The sequence below is a fragment of the Camelus dromedarius genome, chromosome 34 (assembly GCF_036321535.1).
Source record: "Camelus dromedarius isolate mCamDro1 chromosome 34, mCamDro1.pat, whole genome shotgun sequence".
Classification (NCBI taxonomy): Eukaryota; Metazoa; Chordata; class Mammalia; order Artiodactyla; family Camelidae; genus Camelus; species Camelus dromedarius.
In genome coordinates, this window is record NC_087469.1 from 1,915,404 (window position 1) to 1,931,383 (window position 15,980).

The 15,980-nt window shown below is 37.7% G+C and overlaps 1 protein-coding gene and 1 pseudogene across 1 annotated transcript in view; one reads left to right on the forward strand and one right to left on the reverse strand.

Moving 5' to 3' along the window:
• DDX10 (DEAD-box helicase 10) overlaps positions 1–15,980 on the forward strand; it is a 214,111-nt gene that overhangs the window by 75,564 nt on the left and 122,567 nt on the right. The window lies entirely within an intron of this gene.
• On the reverse strand, positions 15,110–15,822 carry LOC105096608 (small ribosomal subunit protein uS5-like; annotated as a pseudogene).

Below are 15,980 nucleotides of genomic sequence, written 5' to 3' on the forward strand. Positions count from 1 at the left end.
GTGGTACATGTGGATCCAGTTCTCTCTTACCTTGTTGCTGCCTCTGTGTTCTTGAACACATTAATTCCTGGACAGACTTTTACCATAGTGCATGCCTCTTTGCAGAGCAGGAGCTGGGAGTCTTGACAAAAATCGCCATGACTGTCAGAGCAGGTGCTCCGTTAACAGGTCCAGGGAAGGGTCTGGTGCTTTTCTTTCTCTGGTTCCAGTTCCATTGCTGCCAGACTGGACTGCACTGTAGCAGTAACACTGTGAAGAAGTTGATAGTCCTCTGATGGGAGGTGTGTGGGGGTGGCACTGATGTCTGATGTCATAGGCCTTTACTAAGGTCATCCTCACTTGGGCTTGTTTTTACCTAGTCTCTCTCCACTTGGTTTTGGAAGAATCCATAGTTAACATAAACACTTTTTAAAAAGTATCCTTGAGGCATTGTGTTACCAGAAACAATGTGTTAATAAACAAATAAGACTAAATAGAGATGTGGGGGCTGCTGAACACTTGACAGTGCACATGTATGAAGGATATACCCTGTTGGTGAGCAACATGCTTTTTCCAGTGTTGAATTTATTTGGTTTCCTTTTTAAATGGACTCAAAAGCTTTGTATTTTTGAAATGTTTTATAGTTGTGGTTTGATATAACCAAGTCATTTGGTGTTAGACTAGTGGACTTTTAAAATTGAATTTTTAAATTGAGTTGTGAGTCATTGGATAGTGGGTTCTATTTTAATGGAGGATATAAGGGAATAAATGAGAGGGAAAATATTTGATTCTGCTCAAAGTGTATGTATAGTAAAAACAAACAGTTTCTCTTCTTAGCATTCTCTACCTAGTAGTACTACAAAATGAAGTTTGCCTGTTTCAATTTTATGGAATAGTCAAATACAACATCAAAGGAATGTCATCCCTTCCAGGGAATTTTTTGTTTAGCCAAGTAGAACTCAAGATGAAGAGCGAGAGAGATGTTTATGGGGGTTGTTAATTCATTTTGGTGAGGGAGGGAAGAGAGAAAATAGTGTCTTGAGGTTAGTTTTTTAAAAAATTTCACAATAACACAGATCAGTTTCACTATGTTTGCAAGCATACATTGTAAGTTAGGACATTCTAAGGGCAAAAAAGCAAAAACAAAACAAAGCTTAGGAAAAGAATGAAAGAAGTACTACCTCGATATTATGAATATAATAAACAAGTTTAATTTGAGATACAATGAGATGGGGCAGGGAATGCATTTTTTAGCATTGTTTTCCTTGACTTTGTCTCTTAAAAGTCTATAAGGATTTGGAAACTGATCACAAACAATGAATACGTAGTTAGATAAAATGACTTTTGAATTGTTATATTTACAGTGATTCTAGTATAAATTAAAACAAAATGATAATTTATATTCATTCTATTAGCTTTGGAATAAAAATTTGCATGTTCTTTAAAAGTACATTCTATCAGACACAGGATATGCAAATAAAAACAATATACTTGGATTGCAATTTAAGTTGTTATTTTCATTTCTTTGACTAACTTTCATGCAAGATTTTAATTGGCCTTCAAATTAATATAAAATATTCTGAAAAAAGCCAAATTTTTAGATAGACCTGAAAGCAAGATGGAGAAATCTATGCTTATAATTCTTTGCCAGTTTGCCAGTTCCTCAAAGTGGATTTTACCTTGACTCTGAGACTCTGAGGCAATGAATATAACAATGGACGTATCACAACAGCTGTAGTGCTGCTGAATTTAAAAAGTAGACTGCTTCAGGAGATTTCTGCTACATTGTCATATTGTCCCTTCATTGAATTCTTAACCTATATACAGTTAATTACAGTATTTGAATATGGGTAAGAAAAATACCAGCATTTAAGTTCCGTATACTGTAGTTTTAGAAAATTACTTACAGCTCTTTCAGAAATGCTACTTAGGACTAGATGACAAGGTGCTATTAGTTTTTTAGTAAATTAGATGCTCTGTCTTTAAATTAGGCCTGAAAAATATTTGTAGCCGTAGTTTCACTTCAGCTGTCTAAAGGAAATAAAATATTTTGACTGCAGTTTGAGCAATTTGACAACCTCATATTAAATCCAGGAGTCATTCTGTATTTAATAGGTGTTAGTTTACTTTTGCATTGCAAAATATATTACTAACCGTGATGTTTGACACTTCCTCACGTACTTTGTTTTTCATATGTGCACCAGGAAATAATTATTGATCTGTGTCTAAATAGATGAGTTTTTCTATTAAGTCAACTCTGCATTTCAGCAACCATTTAATTGTGTTTTGCCTTAACATTTCAGTGAGAGGGTTTTGAACGAAGTAGAAGATTGGATTAGGAGGTGCTGTGAAGAACCTTAAATGGCAGATGAATTTGACCATATTTTAAGGAAATTTAAGTATTAAGGAAATTTAATGTGTTGAAGTATTGAATCATAGGTGCCTACAAAATTTAATGGCCAGTGTGAGCCACAGTTGTATTCTTAACTTCAGCAAAGCCTTACTGAAATTTAATTGAAGTTACTTACTTAAAGCTTTACTTAAAAAATGATTTTGAAGTGGGTATTTTTCTCAGTAATAATCATGGGCCTCTACCCTTACAGTTCTATTTGTATTTTCCTTTGTTTATGTTATTTTTGTACCCTTTTTCTCCTCCACTAGATTATATGCTTATAAAGGCAGAGACCTATGTCTTGCTTGCCTTTGTATCCCTCAAAGAACCCAGCATAGCCTTTGTCAAAGAGAAGTAAATTAATATATTTTGTACCATATATCTAATATCACATGTTCCTGATTCTTCATAATGTCTGATATATAATTTCTTTTCACGATGACAGTTAAAATAGAAACAAAGATAGTGTAGGATCTTTAAAAATGTCTAACTTCATTCAAGTCCATAATCAATCTAGGTAACAGTAGCTCTTCGCACACTCTTGCTTGAAAACCATTGCAAGCTACTGATTGTATATTTTAGATTTTTATGATCATAATTGATATTAACAGACGTTTTTTGAGCACCTGCTGTGTAAGCTGTGTGTGTTTTCTCATCCCAGTTGTTTAGATTTGGCACAAACTTACGTTATAGTAACTTGGGTGTGACTCTTACTTGTATTCACTCAGAATTACACCAATGCCTGGTATGGAGTTAACAGTCATTGAGTAATTGAATGACTGACTGTGTGAATAAATACATGAATAAACAACTGAATACAGCTGAAGAAGCTTGGTAGAGAATAATTAATTGGCTAGGCTGGTGTGCAACCTTTAGGACTTGAGTTGTTTGTTGATTAAAGCCTTCAATTTGACTTCAGAGGTATGGGAAACTTAATTACTTTGAGAACTGTTTGTTAAATAATGGGTGCTAATGGCCTGATTTCTGTTAAGTGGTTGTTGGGGTAAGAGAGTCTTACTTCTACTTTTGGGGTGCCAGCTGTCTTAGCTTTCTTTTGGAGAGTTGAAGAGAAAGTGTTACTCGGCACTAAGTTATATGGACCTCACCTTCTACATCACGAGTAGTCTGTATATGCCTTCGGCAGCCTGTGGGATTGTCTGACTGCTTCTTGGAAGTCAGTATTGTGATTACTTGCTTTATACTGAGATACATTCTGAGAAAAGGCAGTGTAAAAGTGCATCAGTGCAATGGAAATTCATTTTGTGCAATAAAGTGGAACTTAGATTTCATGTTCCTTTGGGGCCAAACAACAAAAGCATGTCTACTTTCCAATTTAGGCATCTAAGATCTGATAACATACGGTGAGTTTAGGACACTGATTACTGTGAGGAGAGTAAGGTGGAGAAGATTAGACTGGGATCAATTGGCAGCTTTATCTCCTACAGCAGAGATAAGGATGTCTCTTGTTGGTTTTTAGGAGTGAATGCCGGGGAGATGAGCTTTGTGCCCTAGCAGTTCAGAACCGCAAATTTCAAAGTATTTTTAGGTTTCCTACACAAACCAAGCTGTTTTATCCCTTTGGCTTTTACTCATGCTCTTGCGTCTCTTTGGAACACACTTCATTTAGCCCCTTCTTTGCCTAATTAACTCATGGTTTATTATGTTAAGGAGTATTTTATTTGGGGAAGCTGTTCCTGCTACAGAATCCTGGGCAAAAATCTCTTCCTTGGCAAAGTAAAGAGCAGGATGATTCATTGGGGATGCAAGAAGAAAATATTAGATTTTTTTTTTTTTAATAGAGATACTGGGGATTGAACCCAGGACCTCGTGCATGCTAAGTATGAGCTCTACCACTGAGCTATTACCTCCCCACCAAAAAACATTAGATTTTTTATTTACATATTCATCTTGAGAGAAAAAATAAGCTTTCTAATACTATATGGATTGACATTGGCATTCTCATTATCTCATATGTCAAGTGGACACTTGTTATGTACAATATAAGAAATACTCTGAGGAAGAGTGGGAGTCTGTGGAACCACAGAGGGGTTTAGTTTGTATCAGTATCCACACTTACTTAGTTGACTTTGAGCACACTGTCATATATTTCAGTTTGTTACATATACCTAGTTATCTTAAACATTGAAACTTTTGGTTTCCCTTGATAAACACATACTTAATTTGACTAAGTCTAAAGATAACTGTTTTCCCTGCCCTCCTCTTTACAGTATGAGACCCTTGGAACACTTTTAACTCTCTTCACTTTTCCAGCCCAAGTGTTACAATGTTCAGTATTTTAGTTTCTTATATATTTAAGCCTCCAACATCAGTTGTTACTCTGCCTCTTGGATTAGCAGTGCTTATTATTTAAAAATATACCTGCACATATATTTACTTGCTGAAGTCTTTCTTGTGCCCCATTTTCTCCTGTTTGATTTAGTTTCCTCCCCAAATACCACTTTTAGTAGTTCTTTCAGTGAGGACATGATGGTAGTAAATATTGTATTTTTGCCTGAAAATATTTGACTTAAATGTTAGTTTGGTTGGATATGATGGTTGTCCTTGTTGGCCTGAGGATATTATCCCATGGCCTTTCAGCTTGTGCTGCTGCCAGTGTTTGTCTAATTGTCATCCTTCTGTAGTAGTTTGACTCTTCAGATTTTCTCTATAGGTGCACTGATTGGGATTCATACTTCCTATATTGAGGGATTTGTCAATACTGGAAAATTTTCAACATTATTTTCTTGTTTAAAGCTCCAGTTTAACATGTTGTCTTTTTATTTTGTTTTCCATGTCTTGTAATCTCCTTTTTGTACTTTCCATCCCTTTATCTCTGTGATGCCTTCCATTAATTCCTCAGATTTATCTTCTAATCCGTCACTACTACCTTCATCTGTATCTAACTTACTGTTTAGCCCAACCACTGAGGTTTAAATTTCAGTGCCCATTTTCATTCCAATAAGTTATATTTGATTCTTTCCTAAATCTGGCCTTAAAAATATACTTTTATGTTTTTAGTTTCTTCTCATATGTTTAATAAATTTTAAACTTATTTATTTGAGCCTCTATCACATGATTCTATTATCCAAATTTCTTGGAAATATAAACTGCTGTATTTTATGTGTGGATTTCCTTCTTTATGTTGATTAGTTGTTTCCGTATATGTTTTATAATTTTGTATTCTGAAGTGATCTTCAGATTACCTTCCCCTGTAGAAATTCTGTGTGTTCTAGATTGCAGATATGTTCCTCCAGATCTGTTTTGTTTTTGTTTTGGTATTTGAGGTATCCTAGACTTGACTTAGGTTAATTTCTTGGTTTGGAGTTCTCAGACCAACCATGTCAATAAACTCTGATATGTTATTCATTTACTTTGTTCTGAATTGGGATGTTTGTATACCCTTAGTGTCATATTATTGAGATCTGGAAACTTTTATTTTAGCATTGGGAATTAAATTGTAATTTACTTGTGTTACGCCAGCTTATTGTGTGACATAAGATTTGAACAATCTGAATATAGTTTCTTTGTCATAGAAAATTACTGAAACTGGTGGATAGAAAAAAAATGAGGTTGTTTTGAAAAGTAGGAATGGTTTAGGCTAGCGATGCTCAAACTTTGTGGTTGCAGGAACTTTTGACACTCGTAGGCGTTATTGAGGGCCCCAAAGAGCTTTTGTTTCTGAGGCTTATTGATTGATATTTACTGTATTAGAAACTAACACAGAAAAAAAAAGATAAGGGGAAAAAGAAAACAGAAATTTTTATGATAATTTAAAACAGCGCACTCTTTATATGTTAACATAAGTGCTTTTTATGTAAAATAAGCTGTTTTCAAAAAAAGTAGAATGTGGCACTATTATATTTTTGCAATTTTCTTTAACGTCTGGCTAAATAAAACAAAGTTGTTGGCTAACAGTTTGTTTGCAACATATTTCATTGAAGCATATGAAGAAAATCTAGCCTCCCACATATTTGTACTTGGAAGAGGAAGAGTGTTGGAATAGCTCTACCAAATAATTTCATGCTGCGTTAGAACTCAACCACTGATAGTTTCTCGAAGATTAGTTGCAATGTAGAATATAAAACCGTATCAGTGAACTTTTTGTTCGTTACAATAGAATCTGTTGATCTATCTTGCACCCTGAAAAGACCTTTTATTTATTATTTTCTAACCTCATACTTAGTTTATTTGAAAAATACTTGTTTTCTTAGTTATGCAGATCTTCCAAGTAGTGACCCATTTCATTTTATAGTATTACCCTTGCCCCCAGTTTGTTAATATCACCACCATTCTCATTAAGAGAAGTCTTTAAGTATTGGGAAACTATCCAGTGCACAGTGGATACAAGTTTTCTAAAACTCTGTTTTTCTCTTGAAGGTTTGATTTTTATCAGTGGCAATAAATAGTTGGTTTCCTTGAAATAATTTGTGTTCGTTTTTGATGAAATGTTGCAAATGCTCAACATTCAAAAACCATTTTCAATGCCCTCTAGCCAGACATTACCAGAAACCTTTAAAGGTTCACCTGTAGTTGAACAAGTTGGGCTTATTTCTTGTGGCAGTAAGGGAGAATGCTTCCTGGAGAACCATGGAGTGTCTCAATAAGAATTTGTCAGAAAGGATTTATTATAGGCTTGTGTTAGATGATTCAAGAGAGAGTTGAAAGAAGGGGACTTTGCTCTGGATTAGATGCTATGGGGATGTAGAGGTGATTCTATACTTGGATATCTGAAGCCTAATATTTAAGAGGCAGGAATAAATTCAAGTTAAAGGTTTAATTGGTAAAGAAGGAGCAATCTAAATAGCCAGGAATAGGGGGCGTTTAGTCATTTTGTGGTTTGTGGTTCACCTGACTCATAAGAGTGATTTTTTTTTTTTTTGATCCATCTTGGTCCCAGTGGCCTTATCTGATGCTGATGTTCAGTTTAACAGGAGAACATCAAGACTTAGCTGTGAGGGTTACATCTTAGTCACATCAAGTCTCCGTTGATAGTAACAGACACATTTCTATCTGTAAGGCTGATTTTGTAGTTTGTCAGTTGTTCTTTCAAGGAATAATGATGTGTATACAAACAGTGTCTAGTTCGGTTTGCAGCTCAGTCTCACAAGTGCTTTTCCTCAAGATAACCGTCATATTTCACTATGCAGTAGAGGTGCTTTATGCTCACTTCCCATTTGGTCATGCAGAATATTAAAAAGATTTGTTGTAGGTGCTGAATGAAGTCCCCTCAAAAGATATGTCCACATCCTAATTCCCAGAATCTGTGAATGTTACTTGAGTTGTAAAAAGGGTCTTTGCAAATGTAATTAAGTTAAAGATCTTGAGATCACTTGGGATTTTCCAAATGGGGCCTAAATCCAATGCTAAGTGTCTGTATGGAAGAGAGACACAGACCTAAGAGAAGGCAAAACATTTGGAGAAGAGGAGGAGGCAATGTGTGATCTTACAGACAAGAGATTAGAGTGATGTGGCTACAAGCCAAGGAACACCTGGAGCCAGAAGAAACTGGGAGATGCAAGGAATGAATTCTTCCCTAGAATCTCTGGAAAGGGTGTGGCTTTGCTGAGATTTTGGATTTCTGACTTCCGGAACTCCAGGAGAATAAATGCCTATTTTAAGCCACCAAATAACCATTTGTGGCAACCTCAGGAAACAAATGCACTTGTACTTAAGGGTTGAGATTTAATAAAATCAATAATTTTTACTGGTTTATAAATGGCATTTGTAAGTGGAACTTACATCTTCTATTACAGAGAGTGTGTGGAGCTGGAGAATACAATGATGCTAGTATAGTTTGTTGCCAAAGCCTTGATTGGTGCTGATGCACTGGCATTTTTATCCACTCTTGCTCTTGTGTGGCAATTGAAAATGTCAATACGGTGGAACACAGTATGATGAAAATACATTTTCAGACTTTCTGAAAGGGTATTGGTGGGGGTGTGTGTCTGTGGACCACACTTTGGGAACCATAGGCTTAGGATACCTGACCTAATTGCAGAATCCAGAGAGAAAATGAACTTTCTTCTTTGAGACTCTTAGGGCACAGGATGTTGCAGCCATGAAATTCTTTTTCATTGCCGACTCTGATGCAAACTGTGGCATATTGCCTTGACACATAATAGTTCTGTTGAATCATAACATTTCTACTGTTATGAACCTCATTGTACTAATGTCAATGAGCAGGGAAGAATGATTTATCTCTTCTCCCCAGAAAGTGGATCTTTTACTTGTGACAGAAACCAGCTTAACCCCAGCTTTCTCTTCTGCTCCCTTAATGGCTGTTCATTTCAGAGATATAACCTGTCAAATCAGCAACACTTTGTTGGGGTCTTGTCTTTTGACGAAGTCTGTTTGTCCACCTGAATTTTTTACGTAACAGTTCTTTTGGAACCATTAAGTTTTTAAAACATTTTATGTTTTCTTCTTCTTCTACCAAATTATATCTCGGAGATCTGTGAGCCTTTTCTCTCTTCTCCGTGCTTCCTAACCTTTGTGCACAGATGTGCTCACAGACACTCACTCAAATGCATCTTTCACTTTGTTATCTAGCTGTTCATCTCTCAGTCTTTTCCTGGACCCTGGTTCCATCCCCGCAGAATTACAAATACTGATTTCCTTAGCTATTAAAGGTTTGGCATTAGTTTAGTTTATTTATAGCCAAACTGAGGAGGGCAGAATACAGTAAGGGTAATTCATTTATATTTTAGAGTTGCCTATAAAAAGGAATTTTAAACTTACTAATATTTAAAAACTGATCATATATTTTTATTTAATTGTTTTGGAATGTCCCATAGCACTGAGAAGGGAGACTCAGCCCTGAAACTGTTAGTTGGGAGTGTGAGTATTGGGCCTGGAGAAACATGAAAGAAGATATTTTGCTTAAATTAGACGAGGGAGAAAGTACTTGCTCCCAGACGCAGAGAGGATGCTGGGTTGGGGAAGGTACCAAAGCTACAGAGCAAGGGCAGTCGCTTAGTGGGTGATGGAGTAAAGGTATTCTCATGGAAAAGTGCACAGCCAAAGCAAACTACTCCCATGTAAGCAATTAAGGAGAGTCTGTATAAGTACCTAGTAATACTAGTCTTTTTCATTGGCTTGGGACTCGCTGACAACCCGAGACAAGCCAGGGTGTTGTCATATTTATATCTAGTAGGTGTGGTATCTGGTAGGAATCGATGCTCTAATTCAGTAGATGGGAGTGGATTTGCCTTAGTTTACCACACGTGGTGGGGTGAGAGTCACTTGTCTGTTGGCAGTGTGACTGGTCTGGCGTATTGTGGGCACTGCCCTGTGCAGGCACTTGGTTTGCATTTTTCTTCACACTGGTGAATTATTTACCATCATTCATCCACTTAACGTAATATAAAATTTTGTTAATATCTGCTGTCTCCTGTTGTCTTCTCTCTCTCTTGGCCTGTGGGGGTTTATACTTATATTTTGTATGCTTTTTAATTAATTCATTTCTGGAGGGAACAGAAGGGGTACGCTCATTCTGATGCCTGTAACTGGAAATCTCAGCTTTGATTGACCACCAAGACTCGCATTATACTTTGGGCATTATCTTTTCCTTCAATTCTTGGAACCCATGCCTGGTTACACTAGAAACTGTTATTTCTCATTCTTCCCCGCTACCCCCAAGCCCATGCCTCCAAGAGTCTTTCTTACATTGTGTTTGCTCCCTCAGCCAAGAAAATTTGTGAGCTTTCCTATTTATAGTTTGTATTACAGAAAAATACAGACAAATGAAATGTGCTGTTCCGTACTGGTCCTGGTATGTTTTGAGGGAGGATTTGTGTTTGGATTGTCTCCTCTTCAGTGAGAATCACACATTGCACACTGTTAGAGGTCACTGCCTTCTCTGATCAGCATCGCGCTTGCCAGAGTAGAAGACACCCGCACTTCTATGACTGCATGTCTGGCACCTGCTGACCCTCGGTCATTTCTTACAGCTGTTCTCACATGTTTGCTTTCAGTGAAAGAGCTCAGAACCACGTGGCTTGATAAGTGACATAGAGCACAGTGAAATGTTTTCAAAACCTTATTCAGAATTAGACATTGGCTCATTTATACGGTTGATATTGCCAAACGCATCCGATTCTGAAAGAACTGAAATAAATGTGAAAGCTGTCTTTAGCTCATTAGTGAAATGAAAGAAACATTGTGAATATGAGGGTGAGTTGTCATGGGAAATTAAATGGGAATGAAAAATGTTAATAATCTTAAATTGGTTTTGCCAGGCATACCAGTTTTTAAATGTGTCAGGTTACACTGGCAGATGGATGCTATGAAGACTTTGACCTTCACAGGGAAACACACAGCTCATTTGACAATTGAGTGAATGTATGAACAAAAAAGTGAGTGAGATACTGTCTTTTTAATTCAGGAATTGATGACCAGCTAACTGAAAAGAATAAAAGGGAGAAATGAGTGCTAAGTCTTGGAACCTGAGCCAAATTGTGGAAACACTTGCGTTTTCCAGTTTAGCTCAGCATCTCAAAATAATGCCTAGTGATCTTGGTTTGCTCATGAAGCAGGCTGTCCCAAGGAATGGATTGCCTTTTATTACTTCCCTGCCCAAATACTGTTTAAAATATATATAACTGTGACATCAAAAAAATTGACATGATTTTAAAAGTACTCACATGCTCTATTTCAGTTTTTGTCATTTTGTCAACATAAATAATCCTGCATACTTACAGTTTTAGTACAGTATCGTAAAATTTTTTTATTTTACGTTTTTAGAGGTATAGTTTATATGCAATACAGGCACAGATTTTAGCAGGTTCCCTTGTGATCTTTCTTGCCCCCTGTCCTCTTCCAGCACAACTACTGCTATTCATTCAACTAACTTACTAGCTTTGTCCATTTTAGGACTTCAAATGAACATCGTCATATAGTATATACTCTATTATGCCTGGTTTCTTTTGTTCAGCATAATGTTTAAAAAATTTGTGTTGTTGGATGTATGCGTAGCTGTTTCATTTTCAGTGCTGAGTTATATTTCATTGTGTGACTATAGTACAATTTGTTTATCTGTTCACTTGTTGATGGACATTTGGGTTATTTCTGCTTTTTGGCTAGTGTGAATAAAATTGTGATCAGTCATGTACAAATCTTTTAAGGACATTTGTGTTCATATCTGTTGGGTAAATGCCTAGGAATGGAATTGCTGGGTAGATGTATGTTTAATAAAGCAGTGATTCTTAACTGTCTTCTTTTTCCTTAAAAGTTATATATATGATATTCATATTAGTTGTACAGTGTTTCATTCTTTTGGAGCACCATTCTAATGTTGGCTATTTGGCTGTTTCTGATTTTAGCTGTGAAAAGCTGCAGAGATATCTTTATGAGTCTATATTTTGGTTTTGTTGATTTATTTACTCAGGATAAATTTGGAGTAGAATTCCTAGGTTAAAGAGATTAGAGGAAATAAAGTCTTTGGAGGGAGATGTGAAGTGAGTTCACGTTCTGTTACACTACTTATTAGCTGTGAGGCTGTGGCAAGTTAACCTGTTTGAGCCTCATTTTCATCTTATGTGACAAAGTAAGAAAATCTGTCCATCGTGGTTGTTTGAGCATTAAATTATATGGCTTAGAGGAAGCACTGGGAAAGGAGAGGTTACTCAATGGTAGATGAGTAGATGAAGATTTTGTTGATAGCTAGTGACGTGTTTTGCCATCTTGCTTTCCAAAAGTAAAACGTCAGTTTACACTTGGATTGCTTTCTTTTAGTAGATCTTCTGTGTACCTAGTGACACGAGTACAAATAGCAGAGCACAGGACAGGGTAGCTGAAGTTAAAGATGGAAGAATAGACTGTAATACTACCATGTTCATATTTGATGCTGAATCACTCTCCCAAAGATATAGCTGTCTTGTTCTCCTGATTTTGTGCCTCAAAAGGAAGTCCATTTGAGGTGACTTACAGGAGTGGTTTCTGGACACTTTTTTTCTCCCCTTCCGTGCTTTGGTTTAGGTCTAGTGTGTTTGTTTAGGCCAGCAAACTGTATTATCTAGTTTGTTTCCAGTATAGCTGTCCTTTGAATAATCTAAGAAGCTCTGTATTGGAGGTCTTTATCAAGTGCTAATTGGATCTGTAATTTTCCCAGTTTACCACATCTTCCATAAATATACTTGTCTTATCTCTGCGTCCCAAGGTATGCTGTTTTATTACAATGCATTGAAGTAACATATTCTTAGTATTCTGTTCAAGTATTTTATTAACGTAGATGCCTGGGGTATATTGTTGCAAAATGTTTCTGTTATTGACAACTTACTCTCTTTTTATTTGGATAGGGCAGTAACTAAAGGTACTTAATTTACATAAGCCTATTAAATGAAATTCTCAAGAGGAAGGAAAATAATTTAAAATGCAGTTTACAACGTTGGTGACAGCTGATTCACTTTCAGACAAGCTCATTTATTGGAATTGGATTGAATGAAAAAAACATTCCAGTTTCATAACATTATTGTTTGTGATATATACCAAATGGCCTTCATGGTATTGAGCTGCATGGGGAGATTAGCTCCATTCCTATTGATCCTCTTCTCTTCTCTCTTGCCCTCAGAGGGTAAAAGAAGAAAGAGGGTTTCCATTTTGTTTTCCAGAATGTTCTATCAATTTATAGTTGAAATGGCTTTCCTTTAAAAGGGGAGCAGAGAGTCTGAGCTTTAGTTATCAGAGGTTCTGATAGTGTAGTTCAAGTTGCAGACCAAAGAATCATCTCTCCCGATTGTTTGTTGCCTTTCTTGGATGAATAATTCGTAGACTTTTTTTCCCCCCTCCTGATAGAAATAAAATTAACAAGAGAGTATGAATAGGACAACTGCATTGCTCTATTTTTAATATCTCTTCAAAAGTTTTAAAAAGTTGCTTCTGTAACTTCATAATGATTTTGCTTCCATTGGCCATTGGGCATTAAGAGCACAGCCATCAGAAGAGATTATTCTCACATATCCCTCTTTGACCTTCTCAAAGGTGCATTTTCTCCTTGAGAAAGCCACTGGCAAATTCAGCTAATGCAGAACATGGAGTTCATTTGTTTAAAGGGGTGCAGCCTCAGGGCACAAATACAACACACCAGCTCTTCCAATTAATTTCTGACAAGCTCAGGTGATGACTTTTGTTATGCTGGATTGTATATGGTATGGATGTGAGCGTTGGTTACCTTAGAAACCGTCTTTTTTCTTAGATTTCTGCTTAGGAGTTGTGATTCTTGCAGGCAATTCTGCAGATTTGAATTTGGAGGTAGAGGACTCAGCCACATTCTTCAGAGAAAGCACAAGCCTAGAATTCTTCTCCCATTAAATTCATCTGCAGTCATTTTTGAAAAACTTCCTGGATATGGTTAAAATTTGTATGGTCAGTTTTTTCCTCATCTGCAATTAAATACTAGTTAGACTATTTCTAAATCACAAATTCTGTAATTTGATTTTCCCAGGATGACTTTTGCTTCTGTTCAGTTCATTGCGTTAATCTGGTGTAGTGTACCTGAGCCACTCATGCACCATGTGATCTGCGTAACTGTTATTTTTCACATGCTATTTTGTACGTTACTTTCATGAAAGCAATTAATTTGGCTAATGCTGTGGAAAGATCTGAATATTCTTTTGGTTATCAGTATGTCATTAAAGTTACAGATGAAAACTTTACAGTGACCCAGTTTGCAGTGTCTACCAACCAGCTGAAGGCTGGGATCAAATCTTCCTGAGAGCATTTAGAACATGAGGAGGATAGAGACAAACTTTTGGGAATGGAAAAGGAATCCAACAAAAGAGCGAGATGGAAGGAAAACCAGAGAGAGAGTATCAGGAAAGGAAGAATTCTGCCTGACAGGTTAATTTCTCCTAGATCCATCCCTTCCTTCCTGCTCACTGCTGTGGCCTGAGTTTAGGTGATTTCTCTATTTTTCACACACATATGCTGCGTCTGAAATACCTTTTTTCAGTGTCTACAACATTATGAATTCTTGTTGAACCTGTGAAACAGTGGTTATTCATTGCTTCTTTGAAACCACTTCCTAGCTCTGGTTCCATATGATTTCCCTCTATCAAGTGTAGGCTTCTGTCATTCAACTTATTTACCAGGTATTGAAATCGTCTCTGTGACTGTCCCGTTAGACCCTGAACTTTTTAAGATACGGACAGTTTTAATCAATCTTGGACATCTAGTCCCTAACATAGAGTTTGGCTTTAATGGAAACTTAAAAATAATCACGAAAGAACTACAAAGACTCAAAAGGGGTCATTAATTTTAGCAGAAAGGCAATAATTGGTGACCTTTCCCAGAGCAATTTTAATGAAGTAGTGGAGGTGGAAACCATATTGAAGTGGGTTGATAAATGAAGAGATGAGTGGCCGCAATTCAAGACGGTTGCCTGTGAAAGGCAGGGGTAGGAGTGGAGGCTGTTGCTGGCAGGGAAAGGAATATATGGTGCAGAGTCTTATGCTGGATGGAAGAACTGGGAGTTGGGAATATGATTCAAGGCTTAAGGCCAGGAACCCCGAACCTTTCTGAAGACAGTGGGGCCAGTGAAGAGCAGTAGTTTCTGGGTGGGTAGGAGGGACCCAACCCGGGGTGTGGAGGAGAGGTGACTTTTGGGAGTAATGAGCTGTCCTCATTCCCGTGAGAACAAGATGAGGAAAGGTTTCAATAATTGACTCGGAAGTAAATTATGGGATAGCATCCTTTATTTTTTAAAAAACAGACTGAATTCACTTTACTTTTCTGATATAAAAGCTATGTGGTGACCACAGCAGGATCCTGGGCCCTCTGCAGGGAGACGCTGGTGTGGCTCTTCAGGAGACGGTCAGCGAGTGCCTGGAGGGGGAGCTTGGCGAAAGTGGTCCCTGCGGAGGCTTAGGGGTGCAGCTGTAGGTTTGGAGGTGCCATCAAAGGTGGCTTTGGTGAAGTTGCCCGGGGAGCATTGTAGCCATCCTCAATACCAGCCATCGACATGAGCTTCTTGTGCACGGGGGCTGGATGATGCCAGTGCCCCCGGGGGTGAGGATGAGGAGCACCAGCATAGAGCCGCAGCCGCCAGTCACCTTGCAAGGAACAGTTAGGGTTTGCTATCTTGTTCCCCCGTAGCCTCACCACACAGGGGTGATGGAGAGTGCCAGGACCACAGCCCCATGGATGGCAGTGAGTACCTTCCTGGACCATCATCTCTGTAGAAAAACTCAATGGTGACAAATGCCTTAAATCTGGCCCACTGGCCAGCACAGGTCTGCTTTTGTATGGGCGTAACTTCAAAATCTCAGGGACACCCCTGAAAAATCAGGGATCTCAGATTCTGTGAAGGGTAGGGAGAAAAGAGAGGTCTCCTCCAGGGACTTGATCTTCACGTCCTTGACCAGGCAGCTCAGCTTGGTGATGGGGACCCATTTCTTGTCCTCGGCTCTGCCTCTGTGGAACCCTTTCCGTAGCACCTTCCCATCATCCACCCTCATGTGTTCTCTCAGAGAAGCAATGCAGAATCCTTCAAATGAGGGGCTTTCTCCTCTTGTGCCTTAAATCAAAGCCAAGGTTGAGGAGAATATGCCAGCAGCATAGGCTTGGTGGCCGTTGCTTTTAGTGTGTTTAGGTAATTTGAATTGATGAGCAGAAC